Below are 15,122 nucleotides of genomic sequence, written 5' to 3'. Positions count from 1 at the left end.
TAAATACTTTTTTTTTTTTTAATTTAAATGAAAACCACAAAGTTCATCTGAATACTTTTTGAGTGCGCAAGAGAGTCTAGAAAGAGAGAAAAATATGTTGGATCTTTAACAATTTTATATCCACCACCACCATCAAGAAGCTACCGAAAAATGTTTTTTCTAGATTTTGATATGGAAATTACGCAAATTGAGAACTATTCTTCATAACTGCAACTTGTGAAGTAATGGATTTGCTGAATTCAAAGACACTAAACAATTGGTGTGGTTAGCAGTTGGTAACCGCAGCAGAGGAGGCGATTTTTCTCTCTAGATTTTCTGGAGGAGAAGGTATCTTTTGTCTTTCACATATTTTCTTAGATTGTGAAGGATGATGAACGACAGTAGAAAGGAAGATGAATTAACTAATCTTTGGAGTAATATTTCTCTTACGGAGGAGGAAACCTTTGAAGTGGAAGCACAGGAAGAATCAGTAGGTGATATTGTTCTTAAAGGTGAAAATTGTCTCGTGGGTAAGTTGATTGCAGATCAAGTAATAGGGAAGGAAGTAGTTCGGTCGAAGATGATTGGGTTGTGGCATCTGACAGGTTCGTTGTCTTTCAAGGTAGTAGGAGATAACTTATTTCTGATGCAGTTTGAACAACTCTGGGATAAATCGAGAGTGTTGGAAGGCCGTCCTTGGCTATTTGAGGGGCATCTTCTTCTGGTTGAGGATTTTGATGGATTAACACCACCAAACCATATGGTTTTCTCTTCTGCTGATTTTTGGATCAGAATGCATAATCTTCCATTAGCATGTATGGGTACTGAAACAGGTAGCAGATTGGGCGCGTCTGTGGGTCATGTGGAAGAAGTTGATACAAATGAAGAGGGAATTGGTTGGGGGAAATATTTACGGGTTAGAGTCAGGATTCCGATTCATCGACCTCTAGCCCGAGGACGAATGCTCAAACTGAAAGATAAGTCTTTTTGGATTGTTTTTCAGTATGAGAAGATACCAAAATTCTGTTTCCAGTGTGGAATGATCGATCATGGAGGGCAGCGATGCACGAAGAGTAAATCTGGGAGTGTTACGGGACTCGAATCCAAAGCCCAGTATGGCCCGTGGCTTCGGGCAGGCTCTTCGAAATGGCGGTCTGAGAGGGATTCGTACCGCCAAGGGTGGGATAATGATGCATCGGAGGGAATGGGTAACAACATGTTCGGTGATCGTTGGTCTGGGGATAGGCGCCATCGGTCGGAGGAGGAGCTATCTGCTAAGGAAGGATCACGTTGTGACAAAGGGGTAAATCCTGTACATTCTGCTCACTCAGCAACTTTTTCACATGCACTGGAGAAGGAAGAACGGGTTGGCAGTTATGGTGGAGATGGGAAGGAGTTTATTTCTCACACTGTTCTGTCAGAAGTTGTGGGAAAGGCTAATCAAGTTAGTGTTCATGGGCAGTATTTAATCAGAGACAATATTCCTTTACAGAGGGAAGAGAGTGTGGGGCATAATACAGAGATGGCTGGAAATAATAAGGCAAAGGAGTTTGTTTCTACGACAAATCCCATGCAGGGTAGTGATGGGGATCAAAGAATATATGCTAAGAAACACGTCCATGTGGCATCACATGAGGGCCTAGTTGGAAAATATTGTGTTGTAAAAAAGGAGAGTCTTGGGAAAACAATGGCAAGGATACCACGCCATATAGGTCCACGGATTGCTGACGTTGTGAACCTTTTTGCCCAACATCTGGAGGGCCACTATGAGGAGAAGTCTGGTTGTAAGCGGCTACGGGGGGTATAGGGAGTAGCGGCTTCGGTGAATCCAGTAAGTCCTACAAAACGGTTAAAGACAGATCAGGCAGAGGTATATGGTCAGGAAAGTGGTTTACTTAGTAAGGTGGAGGCTGCTTTGCAGCCCCGCCGTTCACCATGAATCTTTTAAGTTGGAACTGTCGGGGGCTTGGGAACCCCCGAACAGTTCGGGACCTTTGCCGATTGGTGAAGGAAAGGCGGCCCAAACTGGTTTTCTTGATGGAAACCAAATTACTTACTCACCGGATGGAGGCTATAAGGGTAAGAACCGGGTTTGGTAATGTTTTCGTGGTGGATAGTGTTGGTAGAAGTGGAGGTTTGGCATTGATGTGGAGTGATGATATTACTGTAGATATCCAAAATTACAGTAGGCGACATATTAACGCGGTAATTAAAACTGAAGTTTCTGGATCAGCTTGGAAGCTTACTGGATTTTATGGTCATCCGGAAGTCGGGAAACGCAATGAAGCCTGGAATTTACTTCGTCATCTTGCTTCTTTTTCTCCCAATGTTTGGCTGTGTTTAGGTGACTTTAATGAAATTTTGGAGGCAGACGAGAAGTTTGGAACTATACCGAAGCCTAGATGGCAAATGGTGGATTTTAGAAACACTGTGGATTTCTGTCAACTTCATGATTTGGGGTTTGTGGGTCCTAAGTACATTTGGTGTAACATGAGGGAAGGGGATAATTTTATTAAAGAAAGGCTAGATCGCATGTTTGCAAACTCCAAGTGGCAGGAGGAGTATCCGGTCTATGAAGTGCAGGTCCTAGCTTCACGTAACTCGGATCATGCCCCTTTAAATTTTACATTTCGTCGGCTGGGAGAACGAATCAGACCTTTTTGGAAGCAGTTTCGGTACGAAGCTGTGTGGGGGAAGAATGATAAACCAAAAGCTGTAGTTCATAAGGTATGGCGCATTAAGGATTCAAGGAATATGGGGTGGCAGTCATTTAAACAGAAGTTGGTAAAAAGTCAGCAGGTTTTGATGAAATGGCAAAGGGTAAATAAACCTCCTTCAGAGGGTCTTATTATCCAAAAAACAAATTTGTTGAGTTCTTTGCAGGAAGAGGAAGGTCTTCCAGATTTGTTGGAGATTAGGAGACTTCAAGGTGAGGTTAATGATCTCTTGGAACAGGAGGATTTAAAGTGGCGACAAAGGGCCAAAGAACATTGGTTGCAGATGGGGGATAAAAATACGAGTTATTTTCACTCTTGTGTAAAGACCCGGAAGAAGAATAGTACTATTCACAACATCTATGATGAAGATGGGCAGAATTACTCCACTACCGAAGGTGTTGAACATGCCTTCACCCACTATTTCAGTAAGCTTTTCACGTCCTCAAACCCTACAGGTTTGGAGGAGTGTCTGGCTGCTTTGCCGTGTAGAGTGACACAACTGATGAATGATAGTTTGATACGTGATTTCACGACGGAAGAGGTGCGTATGGCTTTTAGATCAAATGGCTCCTTTAAAGTCCCCGAGACCAGATGGTTTTCCAGCTTGTTTCTACCAAGACCAATGGGAGGTTGTGGGTCCAGAGGTATGTGATGCGATTAAAAGTTTTGTTACATCTGGATGTTTTGATGTAGATGTTAATTTCACTCATATTGTGTTAATTCCAAAGAATCGTCAGCCTACTAGAGTAACCGAGTTTCGTCCTATTAGCCTTTGTAATGTCATTTATAAAATACTGTCTAAGGTCTTGGCTAACCGGTTGAAGGAGGTCCTTCCTTTCATTATTTCAAGTACTCAGAGTGCTTTTATGCCGGGTCGTCTAATATCGAATAATATTTTAGCGGCATATGAAACACTTCATACAATGCATGCTCGTATGTGGGGTAAGGAGGGTTTTATGGCAGTTAAAATAGATATGAGTAAGGCATATGATCGGGTGGAATGGGTGTTTTTGGAAGAAGTAATGCGTAGGTTGGGCTTTGTGCAAAAATGGATTGACTTAATTATGAAGTGTATAACAACTGTCCGTTATTCGGTTGTGGTCAATGGTCAACCAGTGGGGGATATTCGGCCTACTAGGGGAATTAGACATGGGGATCCGCTTTCCCCTTATTTGTTTCTCCTTTGTGCTGAGGTGTTAAGCTCAAATTTGCAATAGGCAGAACGTCTAGGATGGCTCCGGGGGGTTCCTACTTCGGTGGGTGGCCCGCGTTTAAATCATTTATTTTTCGCAGACGACAGTTTGCTCTTTTGTAAGGTTAATCAGGGAGAATGGCAGTGCCTGTCTAATGTTCTGGCTATCTATGAAGGAGCATCGGGGCAAAGGCTTAACAAGGATAAAACTTCGGTTTTCTTTAGCCGTAACACTAGTCGGGAAGCTAGAGAGTGGTTTCTTTAGTTAACAGAAATTCCTGAGTCACAACGGTTTGATACATACTTGGGGCTACCAGCTTTGGTGGGAAAATCCCGCATCAATGAATTTCATAATATCATTGACAGGGTCCGGCGAAAGGTGTCTGATTGGAAAAATAAGTTTTTGTCCCTTGCAAGCAAGGAGATTTTGCTTAAAGCGGTGGTTCAAGCCATTCCTACCTACAGCATGAGTGTGTTCTTATTACCCAAAACTTTATGTAAAGAGTTGAATTCTATGATGCAGAAATTCTGGTGGGGTCATAAGGATAATGAGAAAAAAATTCATTGGATGAGTTGGGAGAGGATGGGTGTTGCAAAAGCTCAAGGGGATATGGGGTTTCGTGATCTTCATTGTTTTAATAAAGCCCTCCTAGCTAAGCAATGGTGGAGATTGCTGCAGGATCCGGAGAGTTTGGCGGGTCGTATTTTACAGGCAAAATATTTTTCTAGGGGATCCCTGCTGTCCGCTAATTTGGGAAGTCGACCCTCTTATGCATGGAGAAGTTTAATTGCAGTTCGTGAGCTGTTTTTAGAGGGTTTGATATGGCGGATTGGAGATGGGAGTGCAGTCCAAATCTGGGAGGACAAATGGCTCCCTCGGCCAATGTCTTATGCTGTCCAGTCTTTATGTTCCAGATTACCAAGGGATGCAAGGGTGGACGCTCTCATTGATCCAGATTTGGGGGGTTGGAACATCAAGTTGATTCAGGAAATTTTCACTGCAGAGGAAGCTACGTTGATTTGCAGCTTACCAATGAGTAGATATCGGAGAGTTGATAAGTTGATTTGGAGACCCACTACCACGGGGGTGTTCACAGTTCGAAGTGCATATCATTTGGAGAAGGATAGGCAAGCAGCAAGGTGGAGAGAGGGATCCAATCGGTCAGGGGATAATAATTTGTGGAAACCAATTTGGAACTTTCAGGTGCCAAATGCTTCAAAGGTTTTTATGTGGAGGGCTTGTTCCAATATACTCCCCACTAAAGACAATCTTTTTAAGAGGGGTATAGTTCAAGATGATTCTTGTATTTTCTGTACAAGGGAGAAAGAAACTGCTTTGCATATATTATGGGAGTGCCCATCTTCCAGGGACGTGTGGGGGGTCTGCACTAGAAGCATCCAAATGTGTGGTGGTTTCTATATGTCTTTTATGGAGGTTGTTATAGATTTGATGACTAAATGTAGTAAAGAGGAATTGTATCTTTTTGCCATAATATCCAAACAGTTATGGGCGAGAAGAAATGCTGTTTTGTATGGAGGTGATTTTCAGCATCCAAATTATATTGTAAAGTTGCCCAAGAGATGTTGTTGCAGTTTTCGCTGGGTTCAGGTGGGCACACGGGTGGTATTGAGACTCAAACTGTACCTATTTCACAACTAAAATGGCAACCTCCCTCTTTTGGGCGGTACAAGCTCAATTGGGATGTGGCGTTAGATTTCGAATCAAAACAATTGGGCATTGGAATTGTTGTGAGAGACCATAGTGGTTTTGTGATTGCAGCTCAAGGTAAGAGGATGACAGGGAATCCAGAACCTGTGCAAGCGGAGGCTATGGGTGCACTGTTTGCATCAGAATTTAGTCGGGATTCGGGTTTGCCGGATGTTATCATGGAAGGGGACTCACTCCTAGTGGTCAAAGCTTTACGGAGTTCAAGTCCAAATGGGAGTTCTTATGGGCAGATTATTGAGGACACGCGAAGCATTTTATACACAAGACGGAGTTGGATGGTTACACATGTCAAGAGACAAGCTAATTCTGCGGCACATCATTTAGCGAAGAATGCTCTTCTCAATATTCAAGATAGGGTTTGGATGGAGGAATGTCCTCAATGTATTGTTTCTATTATTTCTTTAGAGCTTGTTGCTCTTGTTAGTTAGAGTTTTTTAAACTCTGGTCTATTTGATTATGAAATGAGATGAATCTTTTATCCAAAAAAAAAAAAAACAATTAGTGTGGAGAGCAAATTGAGGAGTCAATGTATAATGCGGAGGAAGAATTAATGATTTTGTATTGTATATGTTAAATGGGTTTCCCCTTTTGGATTTTTCATGTGACAACCTTGATTTTGTGCTATTATTTGTATTGAGTAGCGATTTTTAGTACACAGACATGCTTAAACAATAAGCACACCGGTGTTCAAATATTATTTTATTTTATTTTTTTACTGTTCAAATATTATTTTAATAATATTTTATAATATTTTAACACCGGCGTGCTAAAAATCACTACTCATGTGTATTTGTTAAGATTTTATCGTTGTGGATTTGGAATCTAATTTGATCAATTTCCATAATAATTATTAATTATTAATTACTTTTGTCTTTGTCTTTGTTGATGTCAAACATTACATTAAAATTGATAACTACCAAAAACTTTCTACATTCAGTAGTTTATTCAACTAATGAATGTAACCCAGGTCTTTTCAAAACCAATAAAATACATTATTTTCTAAACCCTTTATAAAGTCATCTGGAAAAATAATTTTGATGCTTCTGATTTTTATTTTTCATACAATTTACAGGCTAATATTTTATTTAGTAAGCAAATTTCAATATACTAATGCCGTGCCCCTACATATTTAAATGTTAACAAATTTTAATAGTTAGACATGATTCTTTCATAAGAGTAGCCCCTAATATTAAATATGACCACATCCAATATGACAGGAATTCGATGGTTTTTATAGGATGAAAATCAAAAAATAAAACGATAAAAAAGAATAAATCGACTATTTCGATGAGATCAAACCAAGGTATCATCTTTTTTATTCAATATCTATACAGCCTTTTTTGGCTATTTCGGTTTGCTTGATAAGCCGAATCATTTATTTGACTCATTCCCAATTGTTATTAGAATTTCTCTGTCGTTTTCGTCTTTAGTTTGTTTTGGGTCTATTATTGGAGAGCTCAACCTTTTTTTGTTTTTGGGATCGTCCCCTTCTTTTTTCTTCTGAATCAGGAGTGGAAATGATCTTTCCCTATAATCCCTTCCTTATTCAATTAATAAAAAAAAAAAAAAATCAACAACAACATCTATACAGATTTACTGAATTAGTAGAATAAAGTAAGGATTACTTTAAGTAACAAGTTATTTGGAAAAGAGAATCAAAGTTTTTGGATACAACATATTAAGGACATAAAATCTAGGGTTTCCTTTCCTACCATATAGTATACTATATGCTTACTCATATATATATATATATGTCGGCTTTGTGCTTAGGTACAAAATGCAGTAGTTTCAAATATAGGATGATTTTGTACTTTGGACAAAGAAGAAAGAATAATTGAATGCAATATTATGTGAATGTTGGGTTTTGTCATTGTTTGTCGAATGTTGTCTCTGGGTTCATAGGAATATAATAAGCTTAAATTTAAAAAATTTCTCCTTTTAAATATATGGAGAAATATTGATTTTTTTTTTTTTTTTTTTTTTTTTTTGTATTTTCTCTTGATTAGGACATTGTAAAGATAAACTCTTTTGATTAATTAGAAAATCTTTAATTAGCTTTTGATCTTCTTCTCTGTTCTCTAACTTTGACCAAACCAAGAGAATATGGGTACACTTTCTCTTTTCTCAGTTATGTTATTTTATTTATTTATTTTTAGAGAATATATTGCTGGAACGGATCTACCATGAGTGGTGATGATATTAATTATCATTGTCATACATAATTAACGTTTTTTACTATTTATTTTAATTTTAATATAAGACATCATAGTTTTTAAGGAGTAGTTTAATCAGTTGATGATTACGCTTTATAAAATAAAAGTCATTAATTCGAGTCATCATTCCCTTTTGTCGAAAGAAAAAAGAAAAAAGAAAAATAAAAAATAAAAAAAACCATCATAGTTGATTGGAGTTAAGAGAAAATTTTGATAAAGTCTAATGTAGGAGAAGATATGAGGAGGCCCCATCATTAAGCATTTGAAGAGTTGTATTGATCACTTCACTTTCAATAATAAATAGATGTCAGCATGTGTGAGATCATGAGAGTGGATCCAACTCCTTTTGTCGGGTCACATAGGCTTCGTTTGGCAACAGCCATGACCCAGATACTGTTTAGTGTCTGGGTCATGGCTCGTTTTTTTAGGAAAATTTTTGCTTTATTTTTTCCATTTTACCCTTATCTCTTAAGGATTTCTACAGCCTTTTTTTTTTCTTTTTTTTTGGCCTTTCCCACGCTGAACATTGATGGCCAGCGTCTCCCCAACTCCCCCTAACATGCGTGTGAAGCAGCCGAGGAGAAATTCTTTCTGATTTCTCCCCCCCACCCCCCTTTCTGATTTCAAGCTGAACGTTGCACGCTCCTTCTTTCTCGATGGAGAAACTGCAAGTGCTGGTGAACGAGATAGCCTACGCTCGGGACCACACAAAGCTCTCTACTCTGCAACGCTCTCTCACCCCAGTCCTCTCATTCGCCTCCTCCCTCTACAGAGTCGCTCTCTCCTTCCGCCACTGTCTCTACCGCTTCGGCCTCCTTCGCAAGCACCGGTAGGAACCACCTCCTTCATTGCCCTCTCCGTTTGGCTGCCGAGAAAAGAAAAGAAAAGAAAATTCTGAGTTGTGGGCCCCAAAAAGTTTTCACCTTCAACTAAATCAAGGCAACTAACTTTGGTTTAGTAGAGCTTCGTTTTGTTTTCTACGAGCCCAAGTTATGGGATAATGGGATACCTTCCTTTCCCACATTTTCTCAGCAACCAAACAGCGTGGGAAAGCTTTGATTGTTACCGAGAAATGTAAATTGGGTGTTGGGTTCTCCATTATTTTGATACCGAAGAAAAATAAACGCCGTGCTTGAAGATTTCACTACTTTTATTTTCTTTTCCGCCACTCTCCCATCAAAGATAACGCCCTACATGTGGTTCCAAGTACTGCTTTTGCGAAATGCAAAAAAAAAAAAAAAAAAAAGATTTTGTTTAAATCGTTTGATATATTCTTGTTTGAAAGGTTGCCAGTGCCGGTGATCAGTGTGGGGAATTTGACGTGGGGAGGCAATGGGAAGACACCGATGGCAGAGTTCATTGGTCGCTGGTTATCTGACTCTGGAATTTCACCTCTCATTCTCACTAGGGGTACTATTATCTAGTGAGAAGCTGGAGGAAAAGAGCAGGCTACGCAGCAGATTTTGAGAAAAATAAGCAAAGGGTAAAAGTGTAATTTAATATCCTGAAAAAGACAAAAACAGTATCTAGGCCAAGGTCAAGGCTGTTGCCAAACACCCCCATAATGCATTTGTCTTCAACTTAATGAAAAGTTATGAGAGATAATTTGAAAGAACATTAGAAATTGGTTGGTAATTGGAGGAGAGGAATTATTTACTAAATTTTTCCCTTTGTGGGTTTAGATTTGGATATTATTTCTCCTATGCTAAAAGGGATGGGATGGTTTGGCGGGGGTGGCAATGTTATAGCATCAATCAAATCCAAGAGATTGAAGCGATTGGTTACTGGTTTGTATTCTGTGTAAAAGTGTGCGCAGTGGGGTCCAAGAGCCACATGAGGAGATAGAGGAGCACATGATGGGCACACATGACTTGATTCTCAATATCTGACAACATTCATTTCTCTTTCCATACAACATGGCCTTTGTTTTTCTCTCTCTTTCTGTCTGTCGCAACTCATGAATAACATTAATATATATTATATATTGCAATTAAACAAAAGCAAAGTATAAGAAGAACTCATCCAAAACGTTTCAATGGAAGTGCTCTCTTTCTCTCTCTCTCTTAGCTTAACTTTTAGGTGGGATGGGATCCCATTGGTTGGACACTGCTGTGGGCAAAGACTTGCTCAATCGCTTTATACTGTGGAATTTCAATATGGTACTGTGCCACTTCAATATGTTCATTAGCCTTCCTCTTTCTTTCTTTTTTTTTTTGTGGAGAGAGGATTTGAGGGAATATGAGGTACCATGTTCATTTAAACTTGGCAATTGGCATATCCTATACAGCGGTCTAATTTATGTCACACAACAAGAGAACTTTCTTCTTAAAAAAAAAAACTAGAGAATCTAATGTGTGTCAGTAACTTTGGTATGGTGACAAATTTTTTTTAAACTGGTTTGAAGAAAATTTTCTTTAACCCACTCTAATAAGTGACAAGTATCATTCAACATATTTGAGCTTTTAAAAAATTAATGTTTGAGTTTTTAAATTAGTGGAATGATAATAAATGACTGTTAAAATATTAAAGAAAACATATGAAAAATAACACTTATTACTTATTAGAGTATATTGGAGAAAATTTCTTCCAAACCAATTTAAAAGAAATTGGTGATTAAAGAGTGGGACATAGTTTTGAAGACTTTCATTGCGCTGTCATTTTGAAGGATTTTTTTTTTTCTTTTTTAGATTTAAAAAAATATATTTTGATGCTATGTAAAAATAAAAATAAATTAGTAATGTATATATATTACTTACAGAAGGCAAAAGAGAGTCAATAAACAAACATAGAGAATGTGGCTTTCCTGTGTTAGGTAGGGCTAATTTGGAGGGTTTGTTTGTTTACAACATGCGCAAGATTGGATCACGTGTGCATGCCGGCTGATGTGGATGCTAGTGGGCCTTTTGCTGCTCTTATAGGCGCAATGTAGATTAAATTATTCATATCTTAATAATTTTATTAATAATGTTTGAAATTGATATAAATAACCACTATAGGCGCACTCATGCTACCTTTATGTGAAAAATAACCAAACAAGTGCAATAATAGGCCGCATGGTGTAATACCTCCAAAATTTAGTAATTATGTTAACTAACTTAAAGTGTTACGCAAAGTGTAGTGCCTTCACATTAATTATTCTTCAAATTAGTTTGAAGGACTACCTTTAACAATAAATATTAGAGTAAAATGTAGCGCAAAAAAAAAAAAAAAAAAAAAAAACAGTGATTTGAGCAGAAAACTAAGTAACCTCTGAAAAACGCTATACAGACTCTCATGCAGATTAGAACGGCTTATGTTTTGTTTTGTTGCTTTCAGTAGTCCCCATTCGGAGGACTGTTGTGTAAATTTATTTAACTCGCAAGTTCACGAATCAATTGTAGTTTAATGGATTGCAAGTACGAGGTCAAATCTACAGGAAATTATGTTTTTGAAAGAGCAATTTATATCTAAACTAATTAAATCATAATCTAGTTCCAAAAGGTTTTTGATTTTGAATTTGGTTTTGAAATTAAAAGACAAACATAAACTAATTAAAATAAACTAAGAGATAAAATACTAAGGTTTGGGAATTCACATTCATTGAATCATAACAACATACTTCCATGTTTATTAATATTAATCTGAAGTTCTCACATATAAAATCTTAAATATGTTTTACTATGCTTCAAACAATTAATCAAAACCATCTCATGTATCCATTCATTGCACAAATCACAAGAGGAATCCAATATCAATTAAATCATCAGATGTATCCGTAAATCACAAAAGATATCAAATCTTAATTGAAACATCAAATGTATCCGTAGAACAAATCACAAGGGATATCCAATTATTTAGGTGAATAAAATCAAGCAATCAATTATGTGAAATTATCTTAAATCATCAAGTGTATCCTTGAATCACAACAAGATATCCAAGAATCATGCCACATATCGAAAAGAAGTAAAACAATTGAAATAATAAACCCAATAAAATCAGATAAATAAATACTTACATGAAAGTATTGATGTTCTTTATCGGTGAAGCTTCATCCCCAACCTTAGTTGGAAATTAGCTCCACATAAAAATAAAACCTAAACTAAAAAGAGAAAAACTTTATAATTTTGTTCTCAGAAATTCTATTTCTTTTCTTGAATGCAAAAAAGTCTATTTATAAGCTTAGGAAAGTCCTAGAAGTCCTATTAAACCTAGATAATTCAGAGGTATGTCTTCCAGTCAAAATAGAAGTCTGAAATCGTAATAGGATTCGTTCAAATTTGTGTCCTTTAATTGCAAGGCAATTTTGGCATAGTAACCATCCGAATTAGAAAAATTGTATTTCATAACGAATTATAGTATTTTGAGTTATCTTTCCAATGCCATTTGAATCACTTCAATCCGATATTTGAGAAGAAAGTTATGATCAAAATACTGAGACATGTGCAGAATCTGAATTTGAATCCAATCCGAAATTTTATTCAATCTGAAATTTAATCCAATTTGATTTTTAATCCGATTTAACATTTTTCTTGGATTTGGGTAAACTTAACCACATCATCTAGGTCTTCTCAAAGTATGCTTTCTTCCATACTTTGCATTTTTCCCTTTAAAGCTGTAGTTTTTCTTTATTGACCTACAAAACATTAAAAACACAAAACTAACACAAAATATTAAATAACAACACAACTAAAGGATTAACTAATGTAAATAAAGGGGTCCAAGTATGCAATATTTGGCACTTATCAAGGGCCCCTTGTCTTGTCCGGACACGTAGCTGTAATTGTTTTATTTAGCCGACTTTATTTCATTATTACATCAGGGTTAGGGTTTTATGAGACTATATTTCGTGTTTTATTAGGTTTAGGAGTCTTGAGCTATAAATATATGCTTATAGTCTCTAGAAAGTCAGTTTACGATTATTATTTGGTTTTCTCAATAAGAATACTCGGAGTTGAGTTTCTTCATTATTTTTCCCTTTAATTCATAGATAGCATCTATTGATTTTGAGAAGATTTCTTTGATTATTATGATAGTCTCACAATCTTAGGAATATTTATCCCTTCTACATGTTGTTTTCTTGTTCACCGCTATCCATCGCTGCATCAGTTGGTATCAAAACTCAATTACTTTCCATGAATGGGGAGGAGCGACCGTTGTGCAGACATGAACAAAGTGTACGTGTGCATGGAGGTAGCAAGTAAGGAGCAACCGGCAATTCATTTGTAGCACATGAGTGGTGGGCCGAACAGTTATCGTCACCAACCAAGACCACGATTCGCAGAGGCAGAAAGCAAATTTAACTCTGAATGGTGGCAACACGTGGAGGATCAATTCACGGCTATGAGGGATCAAATTGAAGACTTCACTATTAGAATATCTAACATAGGTGGTCACGATGGGAATGGATCTAAAAATCCGTTTGCGGAGCACCGAACGCACAGACGTCAGCACCTTGCGCAAGCTAATGCCAATCAACAGGTGAGTAGGTTCAAAATCGATATACCGGAATTCCAAGGTTGCTTGCAACCCAAAGAGTTCACAATGAAAGAAAAAAATAGAAAATTTCCACAAAAAGAAGTACCTAGGAAGATGGCGGAGATGGTGCCTAAGAAGGGGGCGGAGATCAAGTGTCATTCGTTGTCCCGATACATTAAACGTACTTGCCGACAATTTCAAACTATATGCATCATGGGAGGCAAGGGGGCCAAGCTTGTCGTTGATCCAAAGAGTCATGAGAATATAGTCTCGGAGGAAGTAGTTTGCAAGTTGGGGCTTGAGACCAAGAGACATCCTACTTCTTATCAGTTGGAATGGCTCACGAAAGGAAGCGAGGTAACGGTTTCTAAATGTTGTCTAGTGTCCTTTTCCATTGGAGCTAAGTATAGGGATATTGTTTGGTGTGATGTGGTCAACATGGAGACGTGTCACCTATTTTTGGGAAAGCCATGGAAATATGATAAAGCTGCTACCCATGATGAAGAAAATAACAAGTACAGCTTCGTGGTTAATAAAGTCAAGTTCACATTGCTACCTAGCCAAGAGACAGAACCAAAACCTTCACGAGGGGATGGTCAATCCTTCATAGCAAAGCAGGAGTTGACGGATAAGGAAAGCGGCATCAAGGGAGTGGCACTAGGACCGATAAAAAAGTTGTTGGAGAGATTTGTCGTCGTGTTCCGAGCAGAATTACCGAAGGAGGTGCCACCATTGCGAGATATTCAACCTCAACTTGAGTTGGTGCCGGGGTCTAAACTTCCTAATCATCCACTCCACATCAAGAGCCCTAAAGAGTTTGAAGAATTGGGGGAACAAGTGGAAGAGGTAAACCTTTCAGAGAGTATTGCAATTTTTCATGAAGAAAAGGAACCTTTGGAAGAGGTAAATCTTTTGGATAGTTTCCCAATTTTTTATGACAATTCTAGATATCATGTGCTTGATAAGAACCTCGAGGATAAAGTCTTCGATTTTAGTGTTGAGCCAATTAACTATGTTGATTTCATCGGGTAGATGCTACTTTATGAAATTATTCTAACCAGAGTTGTGATGAGATCTATGGGCAAAATGACTTTTCTATCAAAGAGTAAATGGGTTGATGAAGACTTTTCGGGTGAAGTGCCTAATTATAATGATGAAGGGGTTGATTATGTTGATTTCTTTGGTGTTGAAAGTATTTTAAATTTTCCTAATAATGATTGTGGTGAGTTCTATGCGGTTGAGGAGAATTATTTATTCGCTACAAACTATGACTAATCCATTCTTAGGTATCTTAATGGCACATGGAGGGGAGAAGGAACGAAAGAAGAACGGCAAATCTAAAGTATTGTCAAGTGGTGTGTGGGGCTTTCATGACAACCATCAAGGTATTTCGATGATGAGAAGCGTCACGCTTATTTTGGGGTGTTGCCTTGTCTTGATCTCGAGGAACGGCAAGTGGAGTGAGTTGACCGGACATCTGAAGGTCCGTGGAAAGAACCGGCCGAATTCGAGGACGAATTCTCTCCAACCTGGGGAGGATGATGCAGATTGGAACGGCTTATGTTATGTTTTATTGCTTTCAGTAGTCCCTATCCGGACGGCCCCTTGTCCCGTCCGAACACGTAGCCGCAATTGTTTTATTTTGCCGACTTTATTTCATTATTAAATTAGGGTTAGGGTTTTAGGAGTCTATATTTTGTGCTTTATTAGGTTCAGGAGTCATGTGCTATAAATATATGCTTATAGCCTCCAGAAAGTCAGTTTATGATTATTATTTGGTTTTCTCAATAAGAATATTCAGAGTTAAGTTCTTCATTATTTTTCCCTTAAATTTATAG

This window comes from Corylus avellana, chromosome ca11 (genome assembly GCF_901000735.1).
Source record: "Corylus avellana chromosome ca11, CavTom2PMs-1.0".
Taxonomy (NCBI): Eukaryota; Viridiplantae; Streptophyta; class Magnoliopsida; order Fagales; family Betulaceae; genus Corylus; species Corylus avellana.
The sequence above is the reverse complement of the archived record's forward strand: the minus strand, read 5'-3'. Positions refer to the sequence as shown.